We start from the raw sequence: 15,637 nt of genomic DNA on the forward strand, positions 1-15,637 counted from the left end.
TGTTCAAGCCACTGCAACCACCCCCAGAGTGGTTGCCTCTTCTTGATGGGCTCTATGCCCTCAAAGACTTTTAACAGTCCCCGACGTCAGCCAAGTCCGCTGAGGTCTTTTAGTGTCTTATGTGCGTGTGTATGTTCAACTTGTGCGTTTGACTTACATCATGCAATAAAGAAAAAAATAAAAAAAGAAGTGAGGATGGCTGAGCTGTCTAAGGCGCTGCGTTCAGTTCGCAGTCCGTTCTTCCGGGCGTGGGTTGAAATCACACTTCTGACATAATCTATTGCTCCCATATCCTCATAAGAGCCCGTTGACTGGACACAATAGATTACCGTTTTTTTTTAGTTATTCAGAGACACATTCTAGACTATAAAAACAAAAACAAGAAAAACCGTCAGGATGGCCGAGCGGTCTAAGGCGCTGCGTTCAGGTCGCAGTCCGGTATTCCGGGCGTGGGTTCGAATCCCACTTCTGACATGATGTTTTGTCGCCAATATGTTATTTTGAGTGGTGAAACTTCAAATTTTGTTGCAGTTACATCTGGCGTTCAGCACCGCTCTGTTTTGGGTCCGTTATTTTTTATATTCGTTCAATTCATATTTATATATCTTTATATTTTATTTGATATTAATGATGGTCTTATTTTGTGAGTACGATTGTTTGTAGATGAATAACAGACATGTGCTGCTATACATGTGTCGTTTACACATGTATAATAGGCGATGAGAGTCCCTCACGGTTAAAGACTAACCTGAGTCGACAAGAACAATGGTGCGAAAAATGGAAGATGGTGCTCAGTGTTCAAAAATGTGTCCATGTTAGTTTCGCTTGCAAAACCAAGACGAAAACTGAAACTTGTTACAAGTTAAATCAGAAAGTTGTACCCAAGAACCAAGCAGCTAAATATCTAGGTGTCACAGTCTCAGCAGACTTCAGTTTGAACGCTCACAATGACGATGTTGTAATGAGGACCGGCCAAGCACTTGCATTCTTGAACCGAAATTTTAAAAAGTCCTCTAAAACTATTATGGAGCTCGCATACGTTAACTATGTACGGCCAGTTTTGGAATACGCCTGCACCTTGTGGGACCCTTCGCAGCAAAACCATGTTGCACTAAAGCGAATTCAGAATCGTGCTGCTCGATTCGTCCTGACGCGGTACTACCGTTAGGAGAGTGTCACCAACACGATTAAAAAGTTAGGGTGGTATCCATTGGCAGGACGACGAACAAATTTGCGCTTTACTTTTTTATACAGTATTTGTATTAATACAACAGGTATTAAGAGTTAATCCTATCTATTACCTTCATATTACATATCCAAAAGCAATGATCCCATTCATAAAATGCGGGAACTTTGCGCCAGGACTTAGAACTGAAGTGCGTGACTGACTGCGAACAAGACAAGAAAAAAATGACCTCCCTGAACTGAGAGTTATAAACCTTTATGCGCGAAGTGTGGTTAATAAGATAGACGCTCTGGAATTTGGGTTTCTTTCTCGGAGTCCCCGCGTGGTCGCCATTACAGAGACATGGCCTACTTCTGGCATTGCGAGCGACTGCATTGTTCCTCCTGATTATCAACTATAAGGTGAGGCGTCGCGATTGCTCTGAAAAATGGCATTAGCTATGTAGAACTCGAGTGCGAGTGTGAAGAAACTGTTTGGTGCCGAAGATCTAATGTAATCGTGCATTTCTTTTTGGGGTAGTCTATAGACAGCCAAACGCGCCAGTTGAATGTTTAGACTTCTTGAACGATTTTCTTTGCAAACATGTAAATGGTGACACCAGGGTAATTCTAACTGGAGACTAATTTGTCACATGTGAACTGGGATTTACTGGTAGGTGATAACATTGATGTTTCCAACGGAGAAAAAATACTCGGCAGCGCTTTAAATCACAATGTTTTCTCAAATAGTCAGACTGCACTACAATCACCGATCAATCCCAGTCAGTACTGGATTTAGTGTTAATTACAGATAATATGGCCGGATACGAAGTTCACGAATCACAAAATGATCTTATTCACAACCCCCTTACCACAGCATGGCCAGTGCCAGGCCTCTACGCCCATAGTTGTCAAAGACTTTTCTTGCGCGGACGATACTGGTACAGTCGACGATCTCTGGAATATTTTCAAAACGACTATTTATTTCTGTATTGATAATTTCGTTCCTAACAGAAACAAATGTGTCTATCGTACAAATCTTTGGAAAACACGCGAGTTCGTTCACTTAAAACGTCAACTCAAAAGGCATAGAAAACATAGTAAGCAAAACGTGAGCGCGTTAAGAAACAAGTTAAAAACGACACTAAAAGAAGACAAGCAAAGATTTTTCTTTAGTAACTCTTCGCAACTTTGCTGAAACTGCCCCCAATAAGTTTTGGCGTTTTTTAATAGGGCGGAAGGAACCGATCGAACATGTTGACGGTGGTGTGGTTATTACGGACGTTGTGGAGGATGGCCGATTATTTTAATCGTTGTTTTTTTCATTCAGTTTTTTCCTCCCAGGATTCACAAATTCTTCGTAAGGTCACAAGTTGCAATACTGAAATAAGTACGCCAGGCGTGGTGATAGCCGAACCGGGGATATTGGCGAAGTTATTATAACATGATTCGAAGAAATCAACAGGCCCTGATAAAATACCAAGTGCGTCTATAAAAAGATATGGTTAGTGTCCATCTGACTATCTTAAAATTATCTTTGATACATCACTACAGACGCGCGCTCTCCCACAAGAATGGCTAATTGCCCGTGTTGTTCCGGTATTCAAAAACGGAAGCCGTTTCAGGGTGAATAACTACAGGCCCATATCGTTGGCAAGTGTTTGCTGTAAAGTAATGAAGCACATTATTTCAAAATGCATATTTACATTTTTAGAGAATCGAGGAATGTTTTACCCCCCCCCCCCCCCCCCCCCAGCCTGGTTTTAGAACCGGCCTTTCAACCGTAACTCAGCTTGTAGAGGGGTTTCAGGACTTTTCTTTCGCCGTAAACAAGAAGCAACAAGTAGATGTTATTTGGGTCGATTTTTCGAGGCCATTTGACCGTATACCATACAGGAAACTAATAGGGAAATTGAAAGCACTAGGTTTATGTTCCAGTATTGTAAATTGGATTAAAGCATATCTATCAAATAGAACACAAAGCTGAAATTAATGGAAACCTGTCCGCGCCATTGCCTGTAGCCTCAGGGGTCCCTCAACGCTCTGTATTGGGCCCACAGTCTTTTTTGATGTACATAAATGATATCGTTACTCACATTCAAACGCCAACTAAAGTAAAGCTTTTTGCAGATGATTTCCTTCCTAATGCTCCTGTAAACAATAGTATAGACCAATTGAATCTAAATAGAAATTTGGAAATCTTAAGGCAGTGGTCTGATGACTGGAAAATGCAGATAAATTTTCCTAAGTCAGCGTACATTAACGTAACAAACAAAAATAATGCTTTTGAAATTTTCTTATAACAGATGGGATGTTAACTTGTTTAATGTGGATATTTGCAAGTACCTTGGTGACACCATCTCACACAACTTACAATGGTGCACACATATTGATAATGTTTGCTCTTCGGATTATCGGAGTCTATGCGTCATACGACGGGAGCTAAATACTGCTACTAGAGACACAAAGTTAACTGCTTACAAAAAAAAGAAGGTATGTTCTATTTTTGAACATCCGAATGTGGTATGGAATCCTAATAAGAAGATAGCCAAGGAAAAATTAGAAAAGATTCAAAAGTTGGCTGTGCATTTTATTCTTTCTAAGTATAGACGAACAGACTCTTGTGTATATAATGCTGAATCAGTGTGGTCTCCACGAAGGTAAAATTATGACGAAGCGGCTCAACCATAGTACGGTAGAATGGATGTTTATGAATATTACTTTTTTTTGCACAGACAATTAAAGGATAGAAGGGTCCTCCACATTGTGTTGTAAACTCAACAGATATGTCTACTCTTGAGCCATCTTTAGAACATCTGTTTTTCAAATAAGAAAGGTCCTGGATGGTTGTATATACTGTAATATTATTGACACTGTTACATTTTTGTGCATCGTGTATTAAAGCTATTATACGGCTGTGTATGTTTTTTTTGTATCACCTGTTCACATCTCCTGTAATGGCCTTCAAATGAAGGCAGGCTGACGGTGTTGTTAAATAAATAAATAAATGAACGGAATCGGGCAGCGATTCGTTTTTTGTAAGATCGATTTAGGACTAGAATGCCTTGACTTGGGAAATGAAATGATTTGTGCAGGAAATGCTTAACTGTTTCTCTTGTGCTTATAAGCCCCCTCCGCCTCCTCCTCCCTCTCCCCCTCCCCTCCCCCTACCCCCCCCCCCCCCCTTGCAATAATGCTTGACGGCGTTGGAGGACCACCAGGAACAAAGAAAAAAAAAGAAATTAGCTGGGCTTGGTTGGAGCGTACCGCCCGATTACTCTGTCGAATGTGAACTATAATATTTTGATGAAGGTGTTGGCGGAACGACAACATGGCGTGATGAACCTTATAGTCGGTCCTCACCAAACATGGGGAGGACAACTGTTTCAAAGGTGCGAGTAGTTGGAAGTAGTTTGGAGTGCTGCGACGATTTCCAACAGAAGGTTGCGCTAGTACAGATAGACCTCGAGAAAGCCTAAGACCGCGTGTCCCACGAAATTCTTTTTGCCATCTTAGAACATGGTAATCTAGGTTGGGTGCCGTGCGATGGGGCTTACTTTAACTACTTTACATAGACTTACTTTAACTGCGCCACCCATCTGGTTGTGAATGAGAGTGTGAGTGAACCTATCCCCCTTTTTTCTTCTGTGCGGCAGGGTTGCCCACTTTCGCCGCTGCTGTTTTGTGTTTTTCTAGAACCCTTTTGTTTAAGTGTGTTACGTAGTGGGGCATATACGCGGCTTTATTTTACGAGCCACCGTGGTTTGTTTTCTGGTGTACGCCGATGATGTGGCTATTTATATGATGAGGCGCGTGCATCGGTATGCAACGCTTTCTTATCTGCGAAGCTCTGGTACGCGCTGCAGTGCACTGTTCGCGGGTCAACGTCCAGCGCATACACAATGTTCTTGCTGTGTTTATTTGGAGCTCGACGTGGGAGAGAACTAGCCGAACTAATCTTTTCCGGCGTGTCAAAGATGGCGGGCTGGGTCTGTCGCATCCTTGTCGGACAACTCGTTAATCGTTTCATAAGGGACAAGAAGGACGCTTTTTTGCCTACAACCATTCAGGTGCGGCTATGCAGAGCATTTTCCGAATTTATTGTTTCGACTGATTTTGATTCCAGTTCTGCTGTACGCGGTCTTCTGAAGGAGTTTGTGTCTGCTTATCGGCTCTCGGCAACGCGGTTTTCGCTCAAGTATTTGTCCAGTGTGTCAGGAAAGCGTTTGTTCAACGACTTGATTGTTTCCCTTTTTCCTACTCCACTGCACCGTTCTTTGTACAATGCAGAAAGTGGTGATGATGTTTTGAAAGCTGTCAAACGAATGAGGGTCCCCGCTTTCATGATTTTTTTTTTCTGAAACTGCACAGTGAAACTTTGTCGCTCAACTTTTTTTAGGGGGAAAAGGTATTCCAGTTGCATGGTCAGTAAACTGTTTGCTTTGCAAAATGCCAAAAACGATAGAACACGTTTTTCGTAACTGCTGGGACGCAGTGTTTTTTTAGACGTCCTTTAAAAGACCTTTAAAGAGAACCTACCGTTAATACCTCACGGAATTCGGTAAATATTTTGTTTTGGGCACAATTTGGCCCCATTAAACGTTTAGTTTCTTCAGTTATTTGCCGCCTCATCATTTGTCATTCGTGATAATATTATGCTCCTTATAGTTGGGCTGCATAAAATAGCCCTACAATGCTGTTTTTTTTTTACGTTTTATGTTGTTGCGCGGTAATAAACCATTCTGGTAAACCAGATTTTCGCAACTGTATAATTGTCGTTGTCACTGACGTCGATTCAAATTACGCAACGCGGAAGTATCTTCAGAAGGAATTGAATTATATTTCTAAGTATTTGTACTCTACTCAAGATACTTTACAGTGAAAGTAACTTGAGTAGTATTTTAAATACCTTATGAAGCAGGTATTTAGTAACTTAACTTAAATACTTTTATCGAGTATTTTGTCCAACACTGGCCTTTTGTTTCATAAGGGACCAGAAGGACCCTTTTGCGCGTTCATCCATTCAGGTACGGCTAAGCAGAGCATTTCCTGAATTTATTGTTTTGACTTATACTGATTCCAGTTCTGCTATATGCTGTCTTCTGAAAGAGGTTGCGTCTTTTTATCGGTTCTGGGCAACGCGGTTTTCGCTCGAGTATTTGTCCTGTGTGTCACGAAAGCGTTTGATCAAAAATTTGGTTGTTTCCCTTTTTCCTACTCGGCTGTTCCTTTCATTGTACAATGCGGAAAGCGGCGATGTTTTGAAACCTGTCAAACGAATAAAGGTCCCCGCCTTCACAATTTTGTTTTCTAAATTTCACAGTGAAATTTTGCCGCTCAAAGTTTTTTGAGATGGAAAAGGTATTCCAGTTACATGGTCGGTAAATTGTTTACTTTGTAATATGCCAAACACGTTTTTCGTAACTGCTGGCACGCAGTGTTCCTTTGGGACGTCCTTCAAAGGATCCTTAAAGAGAAACCTACCGTTAATACCTTACGGAACTCGTTATTTGTCTGTGGATAGAGGAGACAACATTGTACCCTATGGCATGATCATGCTGCTCAGTCTCTATAGCTTGTTGCATTGCCTCGTGGCTGTAAGACACGCGGACGTCGACGTGCGTCCTGCACAGAAGTATTTTGTTAAAACAATGTGCGGAACAATGTTTTTTTTTTTTTTTTTTTTTTTTTTTTTTAAAGAAGCAGTTATCTCCGGACTTTTTGCCGCTTCTTGAGGAGCTGGCGACCATTACTGGTTTGTGAAGGTGTCTGATGAGCTTGGATTTTGTATGTGCACAATAGCCTTTGGGGCTTTTGTTTTAACCTTTTGTTGTATGTGTGATGTGTTTGTCAACTAAACCAAAAACAGGCAAAAAAAAAAAAAAAAAAAGGATGATTGAGCGGTTTCAGGCAAGCGTTTAGGCAGCAGTCCGGTCTTCCGGGCGTAGATCCGAATCCAACTTTTGACATTAGCATTTGCACCCCGTGTCTTCATAAGAAAACTTTAATCGATCCCATAGTATGGAGTCAATATTTTATTTATTTAGAGACAGAGTGCAGACTGTCAAAGGAAAGGCTAAAAGACAACGTCAGGATGGCCGAGCGGTCTAAGGCGCTGCGTTCAGGTCGCAGTCCGATCTTCCGGGCGTGGGTTCGAATCCCACTTCTGACATGATCTTTTGCATTAAAACTTTGGTTGGGGCTAGTTGGTTCATATCGATTAAAAGGTTAAAAGGCGCGAACAAACAGGACGAAAAAAAGAGACACGACGGACAGGCGCCAACTTCCAACTGATTTATTGCAACACGAATCATCGTCAAACTCGATCCCAATCGCCTAAACACATGCAACTGATAAAAATTCAGTTTCATGTGTTCGCGCCTTTTAAATGATATTTTGCTCTTTAATGAACGCCCGCCCTACCGAAAAATACGATATGACTTTTTGCAATCCGGATTATGGAACCGGAAATTTGTCTGGATTCTATCGGGACTCCATCTGTATTTTAGGTTTTCAGAAATTATTCCTTTGTCTGCAATCTGGATTTCGGGTTTCCGGAAACAAATTTCCGGTTCCATAATCCGGATAGTGAAAATGTATAGACCGACACGCTGTTTACAAACAAGCCCGCGTTTGCCCACACTAGGTGTGGGCACTGCGCGTGCGCAGAAACCGAATTCGCGTGGAGTGAAGCGTCTGCGCATGTGCAGTGCCGTCGACAGCGCCACCGCAGCTGTGTGACGTCAGGGCCGCGTGCTGGTCTATACTGGATTTTTCGGTAGGGCGGTCACCCGGGAGTGGGTTCGAATCACACTTCTTACTCGACATTTTGCTTTGGTATGCTTATAAGAGCACATTAATTGGTCCCAATAGTTTGGCGTCTTTCTGTATTTCTTTAGAGACCCAGTGTAGATCTCTGTCAAGGAAAAGTTCAAGAAACAAAGTCAAGATGGCCGAGTGGATTCCACTTCTGGACGCGATAGCGAACAGACGTGTTATCATGTGCTCCGTCGGAGTGGTATCAGCGGCCCAAGGCCGGGGTAACAGGAACACGGAATTTGATGCCCAGGTGTATCAAGTAATTTTGCCGCAACTTCATACAGGTACGGAAGTGTTGAATACCGCTTTTTACATGCCGACGTGAGAGGAAAGCTCTACCGCCTTGAACGTTTCCGCGACGCCCTGGTTGGCTTGAGGCAGCTCTCCGAGGTGATTGCCTTGGGGGTGTACCAATGGAACAATGCGTGGGCGGTCACCTTCTAAAGTGTCGAAGGGAAAAAGAAGCTGCTCACCGCGAGTGAGCTCCGCGTCAAGGAGTGCTGGTGCACCATGGTCGACCCGAGTAACCAGGATACACGATTGAAGCTCCACTGGCTGCTTCACTTTGTTCTTGACGACGAAGTGCATTTGGCCCTGACTACCTATGGAAAGGTCACAGAAGTCGCGAGGCAGCGCTCAAGGATGCGCCGGCGTGTCGTCAACGACGCGGTTGGTGTCTCTGAGGCTCAATGCAGGAGTCACAGTGGACGCTCTCCCTCAACACCTGCGGATCGCCCGGGACCTTGCTCTTGTGGTTGTTCCGGGCAGGCCGCCGTTTTGCCTACGCTAACGCGGGAAAGGTCACATACGCCGTGAGTGTCGTGTGCCGCGCTGTGCACTTTCTCGACGCTTCGGCCACAAGTAAAGCCAGTGCGTCAAGACTTATGCGACCGTTGCCCGTGGAGAACGGGGGCACGTCCGAGCACTTGATGGACGCGACCGAGTCCGAAGACGTTGCCAAAGGAGCAGGGAGACCGCCACTCCCAGGGGCACTGACCCCTCAGAGCGCCGAGGACAGTAATGGCAGCCTGAGAGACGTCAAGAATTGTCTGCTACCCGAAGCACAGGCTGCGGGTGACGTGCCTGCAGCGGAAGACGTATCCATGACCCACAGCTCGGTGCCTGTGGCGACGCCCAACAAGGAGCTGCAGGACTGGAGCGGTGACGAGGCAAGATCCAGCAGCACAGTTGCCAAGCGGGCCCGCGTGGAAGGCGTTGTTGAAAGGACTAAACACCAGCGCGGTTCTCCCTGAGGAGCCATCTCCAAAAGCGGCTTCGGTGCGACGAATGAGCTTCAAGCCCAAACCGAACATTCCGGCAGAGAGACGTCTAACGGCGACATCACCACCGTAGCTGTGATGGCCCGGGCTCCGTTCGGCAACTCTTTTCGAGCAGAAGTCGGACATTACTACGAGAGGACGAGGGCCTCGAGTCTTTCCGTCAAAGACCTGGCAGACGCTTTCGGTGGGTTCTTTTGGCTAGCCTGACTGCCGGCGAGGCATCCAGTTTATGACTCCACCGTCTTTGCAGCGAAACCGGATAGGCACCATGCGGCCCGTTTGATCTAACTATTTCATGGCAGTAAGTCTTGAAACAGGTCTTCGTGTAGCCACGCTGAACGTAAGAGGTCTGTCAGCAAGGCGCCGACAGTATCAACTCAGTCGCCTTCTCCTGGAAGACGACCTGACAACACCGCTATCTTGGTTCGAAACCGAAACAAAATGAGAAGGGAGATATCCGAAGCTTTTTTCATAACCTAGTGCGTTGATGGAACGTGTGTCAGCGCTCCATCGATAGCCCTGTTTGGCTCTGAGGCAGGGGCGGATTTAGAGGGGGGGGTCCGGATGTCCTGACCCCCCTCTTGTTTTCTGCATGTGTAAAATTTAGGGCGTAAAACGAAAGAGAGGGGGAGGGGGTTCTTAAACATATGGTACGCTGACCAACACCTGAACCCCCCCCCCCCCCCCCCCCCGCCCCCTCAACAAATTCCTGCATCCGCCCCTGCTCTGAGGTGGCGCTTTTACAATCTGTCGTAAAGTAGCTAGCGGACAGACGAACACTGATTGGGTGACGTCGCATTTCTGTAGTACATGTCGGAATTTCACGGTGAATATATATGTGTGTTTTCCGAAAATAAACTTCAGTTGCAAGTAGCGCTCTGTGTTGTTCGTTTCTTTTACTTGTCAGTTGTTTTTAGCGCTTTTACCCTCGAAAATAAGGGTGGAAAGCCAAGAGCCAACGGACCGCTGGTGCAGCCTTTCAAAGTTCTCCACAATGTATGTGTACTGTATCATCTGTATGCAACTTGGTTGGTTCATCTGGGGGTTGCGCTTTTTTTCTCCGTAATTCTTTCGGTATTGTAGTAGAAAAACGTAGTTGTTTGTGAAACTGGTCATTTAGTTGTTTGTGACTTTTCATTTTCTGGCTACCAGTGGCGGGTAATCTGCGTGTACAGTCGGGAATTATCGTATTTTGTACGATAAGTGGAATTATCGTATTTTGTACGATAATTCCACTTCCAGGCATTCTGCATTCGTTTTCGTGAAGACAAGGACGAGTTCAAGAAATGAACTATCGCAATAAGGAGAGATGAGGGGAAAAACTTCAAGGTGACGCCGTCAACAAAGGTGGGTCCTTTACATTTCAAGGACGAAGGCTTCCTGCCTGGCTATGTGAATGGGAGGAAATTTATCAGGGAAAGGATTGTTCCGACCAGATTCAAGTTATCAACCTGTAAAGTGCCAAGAAGAAAAGTTCACAGGCGCAATGCTGTACCAGTGGCCAATCCCTTCGACACGCCAGCCGCGATACTAGACGATGAAGCGGCGGACGCAGCAGCTCCCGAAAACCAGCCCTCACCACTTCCCGAAGCATCCGTCCTGGCTTTAGAACTTCAAGCACTAGTCGCTGAGAAAGCTGCACAAGTTAGTCGGCTGACGTGCGACCTTCAGATGGCTTGAGAAGAGCTGACTAAAGCCAAAAATGAAGTTCGTAAAATTGACGAGGCACGTGGAACTTCTGCAAGACTCTAACCAGAAACAACAACAGAAACTAAGTCGGAAGTTCTCATTAAACTGCTTTAAGAACAAACACGATGACGTGGAGTTCTACACAGGTCTGGCACACTACGACCTTTATCTTTCCCTGCTACAGCATATACACCAACTCATGTTTACAAACAAACCGGAGCGCCCCTAGCAGACGCCACCGGCGCTGGGCATGCGCGATGGAGTGTGGGCAAGAAGCTCGCCCTCGCCCATAAACTAACCATTGAAATGCGATATTGTCGGCGTCGGTGTGAGTACCCCCGCCCTTTTTCGCGTTCGAGTTGTTGATTCTATGTCTTCTTGGCAATGCCTGACTGCTTGAGCCGCCCTAGCAAAATTAATGAGGCTCGTTACACGGCAAGACTTCGCGTGAATAATGTGTTATGCGGCGATTCATTCCGCGTGGACGCCTCAGAATGGACGATAAGCCTCATTCGCATGATGAGATTTCGCTGGCAATTTTCAGTCGCGACATCACTCGGTATACAAAAGCGTGAACAGTAGCTGAGGTGGTCGACGCCGATACTGAAAATCGTAAGCAGAATCGGGCTAAGTGATTCGGGCATAACAAGTCGGTGATGGCCTCTGGTAACAACGATCAACATCTCCTTGTTTCTACTGTTTACATTGAGCCTGCTTACTAACCTTCAAACTTAAGTTTTTTGAGGCCTACACTTACTTCTTATCGCAAGTACCAGGCCAACATTTGGCCTACGGGCCGGTATCGTCTAAAAGAGCAGACGACAGTTCGAACGATTAGGCGGCCGTTTGAACTTGAAGACGCACTGAACGTAGTCCGCAGGTGATCTGTACGCGTTGACGGTTTTCCGGCGTTCATGTAGCAGCAAAACAAATAAATCTGATGACCACAAGTATCCGTAAATTCAACCCAAAGTGCTCCCCGCCCAAGGAATCCTGGTTCGACGGCGCCTGGTTTTCCCTTTTCACGGCACATATCCACGTTCTCGGACGAAACGAGGTCATGAAAACTGACCTTCAAACCTTTCTCGACTCTTTTTGTGCAGTCACAGTCGCGGCTTTTGACGAGAAAGCAGGTTTTTCTCTTGTTCTTTCCAAAACAACGCAGGAATACACGTCTCACATAAAGACTTATGCCCAGAGCCCCAGACCGGAAGTGTGTCCGATGCGCCTCCACCGCGCCGTGACGTAACAGAGATGACATTATGTATAAACCCTGGCAGCAATGACGAAAACGTCAAGATGGGGTCGACATCCTACTACGAAGGTAACAAACAGGGAGGACCACGAAGCTTGCCTCCTTTTGACGTGCTCTTCCTTGTACTTGTTCCCTTCGGCTTGGCCTCCTTGAGAGGGACTTGGCCTTCCGGTTCTGTATTTCTACCTCCAGTGTCACGGCTCTGCATAACATGACTCAGGTAACTGTATCAGCACCTGGGACACTTTCCCCTGTGGTTAACATGGCAGGAGGTGGATGAGGTCGTGTCATCTGATTTTAGAGAAAAGTTCCCCACAACATGGGTGATTCTTGACGCAGCGAAGATCAATTGTCTATTTCCCAGCTGCCCCTCGCTTCACTCAGCAAGCTTTTCGTCGTACAGGTCGACAAATACCTTCAAGGGATTAATAGGTATATCCCCAGATGGAACCGTGACATCTGTATCGCAACTATTTTTGGGGTCCATGTCGGACAGGGAATGCGTACGGTGGAGTGGATTCCTAAGCTCCCCTTTGACGAGAAGGACTGGGTCATGGCCGATAAAGGGTTTCTGATTTCGGAGCTCCTGGAGGAGATCAATGTCAAGCTCAACATCCCTTCGTTCCTTGGGCAGAGAACGTTCACGGAGTTCCAAGTCAAGGAAACAGAGAGCATCGCATCACGGCGCGTTCATGTGGAGAGACGAATTCGGCGGGTAAAGAGCTTTCACGTTTTTGATTGGGTTATCCCTTTGTCACTTGGTCCAGTAGTGAACGAGATCTGGGCAATCCCCTGCACGATTTCGTCAAACTTCCTGCACGATGATGGCGATCTGGACTACCTTTCTGAATGTTCATTTTTTTGTTTTTTAAGTTGTGCCTATGTGTTTCAAGACAAAAAGCTTTTCTTCAATTTTGTACCACTATGTTTTGAATATCACCTGCACCAACTCGGGTATACAGCAGAATAGAGCAAGTATGAGCATAAAAGTGGAGCTTTTCACGATTGACTATTTAAGCCAAGCATCCACTGAATGCTGCAGCCCTGGCTAGTGCAGTGTGTATATACATTTAAAATGATTAAAATGAGAAAACAAATGTTTGCAGCCCTGGCTAGTGCACTGTGTATATTCATTTAACCATACTCGCGGTTTCTGTCATTTTAAGTCGGTGAAAGGAAAAGAAAACAACAGGTGATCACTTGTGCTCTTAGGCAACCCTGTGCTCTGGGGCAGCCCTAGCCAACTTTGGCTAGCCTCAGTGGCACATCTGGTCACGATTTCAACCGTTCATGACGTGCCTTGTAGCACTCCTATAGTGTTATGGCGAAACAAAAACAAAATGAATGACCGGATGTGGCACTGCTGGGAACTACATTAGGAAAAAGTGTTTGTAGTTGGCCTGCTGTGTGCTCCCCTTAGAGGCGCGTCCACACACTTGCATTTGACTACAACCAACGAAGAAAATATTGGTTTTTAATCTTGTGACGGCTTGCGACCAGCTCCGCGGCAGCGCATCCAGTTGTTAGCCGTTGCAAGAGACTTAAAAGTCGGTCTTTGTCTGAGTCGGTAGTACTAAAGTTGCAAGTGCGTGAATGGGCGTTTACCCTAAAGACAGAAGCAAATACTGTGAGCAACAAGGCCCCAGTCTGGTCATACTTCTTCTCGGGGTGTCTCAGCCAGCACAATATAACAAATCTATTTAAAGAAACCTGAAAAAGTGTTGCATTTGCACTACAACCTCGCTAGAATGCTGACAATTTTATTCAAGTTTGATCCTCGAGAAATGGCACTGGCTATCAAAAGCTGCTGCTACTCTTCTTTCGAAAAACAGCGGTTAGTGATTGGTGTTGATGCTTCCCTCCAGACGAATTCCCTCATTTTATGATTGCTTCTCTTTCTTTTCACTAGTTCTCAAGGAACTGGCTATTTTATTATTCCAAAATGCATTATCCTGGAACCGAAATGTCTGTGACACTAAAATGGAGGTATTTGCACACCGGAAGAACCTTGTCGTTAAGTGCAGTAGCAAAGTTATGCCCTTGCGCTGCGAGATGTCAAGCGGCGAGCATTTTACAAGCTCATTCAAAAGGCAGGTAGAAACATGCTTCAGATGTTGGCATTCTTTGCTTGGGTGCCTTTACGTGCACTTTGCCACTCTTTGTAGTTACCCGACGCTGGCAGCGCGCTCGCGAAAAAAAAATACAAAGAAATTGCGAGGAACAAAATGGTGCTGTAGTAGTAGTACAAAAGTGAGAAGATTGAGGAGGGAGATGGTTCGAGCACATGCTCACAGACAACATTAACAGCAAAAGCATTTTGACTCAAAACGTGCGGGTGGTACCACCCGAAGACAGATGCGTGCCCATGAAGAACTCTCTAGCAGCATGGAAACACAATATATAAAAACAATCGAAGCTTTTCACAGAACAGCGTAATGTCAGTAACGATCCTAATGAATTAAGGAAGGTAACTCGTTCTACGCAGGAAAGCCAAGTGGTTGAGCTGAATTTATGAACGCGTTCGTTCAGCAAGAGGTATAAAGGAAACTTTTACTGCATGGCACATAGGGATTATCATTCAGAAGGTCACTTGGTTCCTGACTGCTGTAATATAAATAATAGATTAGGCATGACTGCTATCATGGAACTAATAAATTAAGCATGAGAATGGTTCTGTTTGTATTTGTATGTAATTACTACTTGTGACGGACTTGGGATTGAAATACTAAAGCACACATATCTAAATGCAGAAGAACGTTTATGAAGGGATTATGAAAACAAAACAAAACAAAACAAAAAACAATGCCACTAATGCCCGAGACAAATCCGTAGTCGACTTACTTAAATATGTCTGACTAGATCTGTCTTTGGTGTTTAAGATATATATATATATATATATATATATATATATATATATATATATATATATATATATATATATAAAACACTGCTTGTTACCACGACAAAAGGTCACGGTAGCTCTCAGGTAAAGCACTGGCTTTACACGATTTTGCGCGACTTTCGCACAGGTATGGAAGCAAAACGAAAAATCAGAAGTGGTCGGAATGCAAGGTGGCTAGCATTTGCATTTCGACCACTTTTGATCAGAAAAGGAAATTCTCTCCACAATCAAAAACTGATGGGAAAAGACGTCAAAGTCGCCACACGGCAGCCCCGAGAGAGAGCCATCTGCCTAAGGATTTGGTAATAATTCTTGTGCTTCCTGTTGAGACGGTATACGCCTCAAAACGAAAAATCGAAAGTGGTCGGAATGCAAGGCGGCTAGCGCTGCCTTGCATTTCGACCACTTTTGATCAGAAAAGGAAATTCTCTCCACAATCAAAAACTGATGGGAAAAGACGTCAAAGTCGCCACACAGCAGCCCAGAGAGAGCCATCTGCCTAAGGATTTGGTAATAATTCTTGTGCTT

At 44.8% G+C, this 15,637-nt stretch overlaps 2 non-coding genes and 1 pseudogene across 2 annotated transcripts; all 3 read left to right on the top strand.

Moving 5' to 3' along the window:
• LOC120839595 overlaps positions 1-15,637 on the top strand; it is a 53,612-nt pseudogene that overhangs the window by 22,288 nt on the left and 15,687 nt on the right.
• Positions 391-474, top strand: Trnal-cag. Its single transcript has one exon. It is a non-coding gene; the product is annotated as a tRNA-Leu (tRNA).
• Positions 7,253-7,336, top strand: Trnal-cag. Its single transcript has one exon. It is a non-coding gene; the product is annotated as a tRNA-Leu (tRNA).

Source organism: Ixodes scapularis, unplaced genomic scaffold (assembly GCF_016920785.2).
Source record: "Ixodes scapularis isolate PalLabHiFi unplaced genomic scaffold, ASM1692078v2 PGA_scaffold6__148_contigs__length_123643588, whole genome shotgun sequence".
NCBI classification, from domain to species: Eukaryota; Metazoa; Arthropoda; class Arachnida; order Ixodida; family Ixodidae; genus Ixodes; species Ixodes scapularis.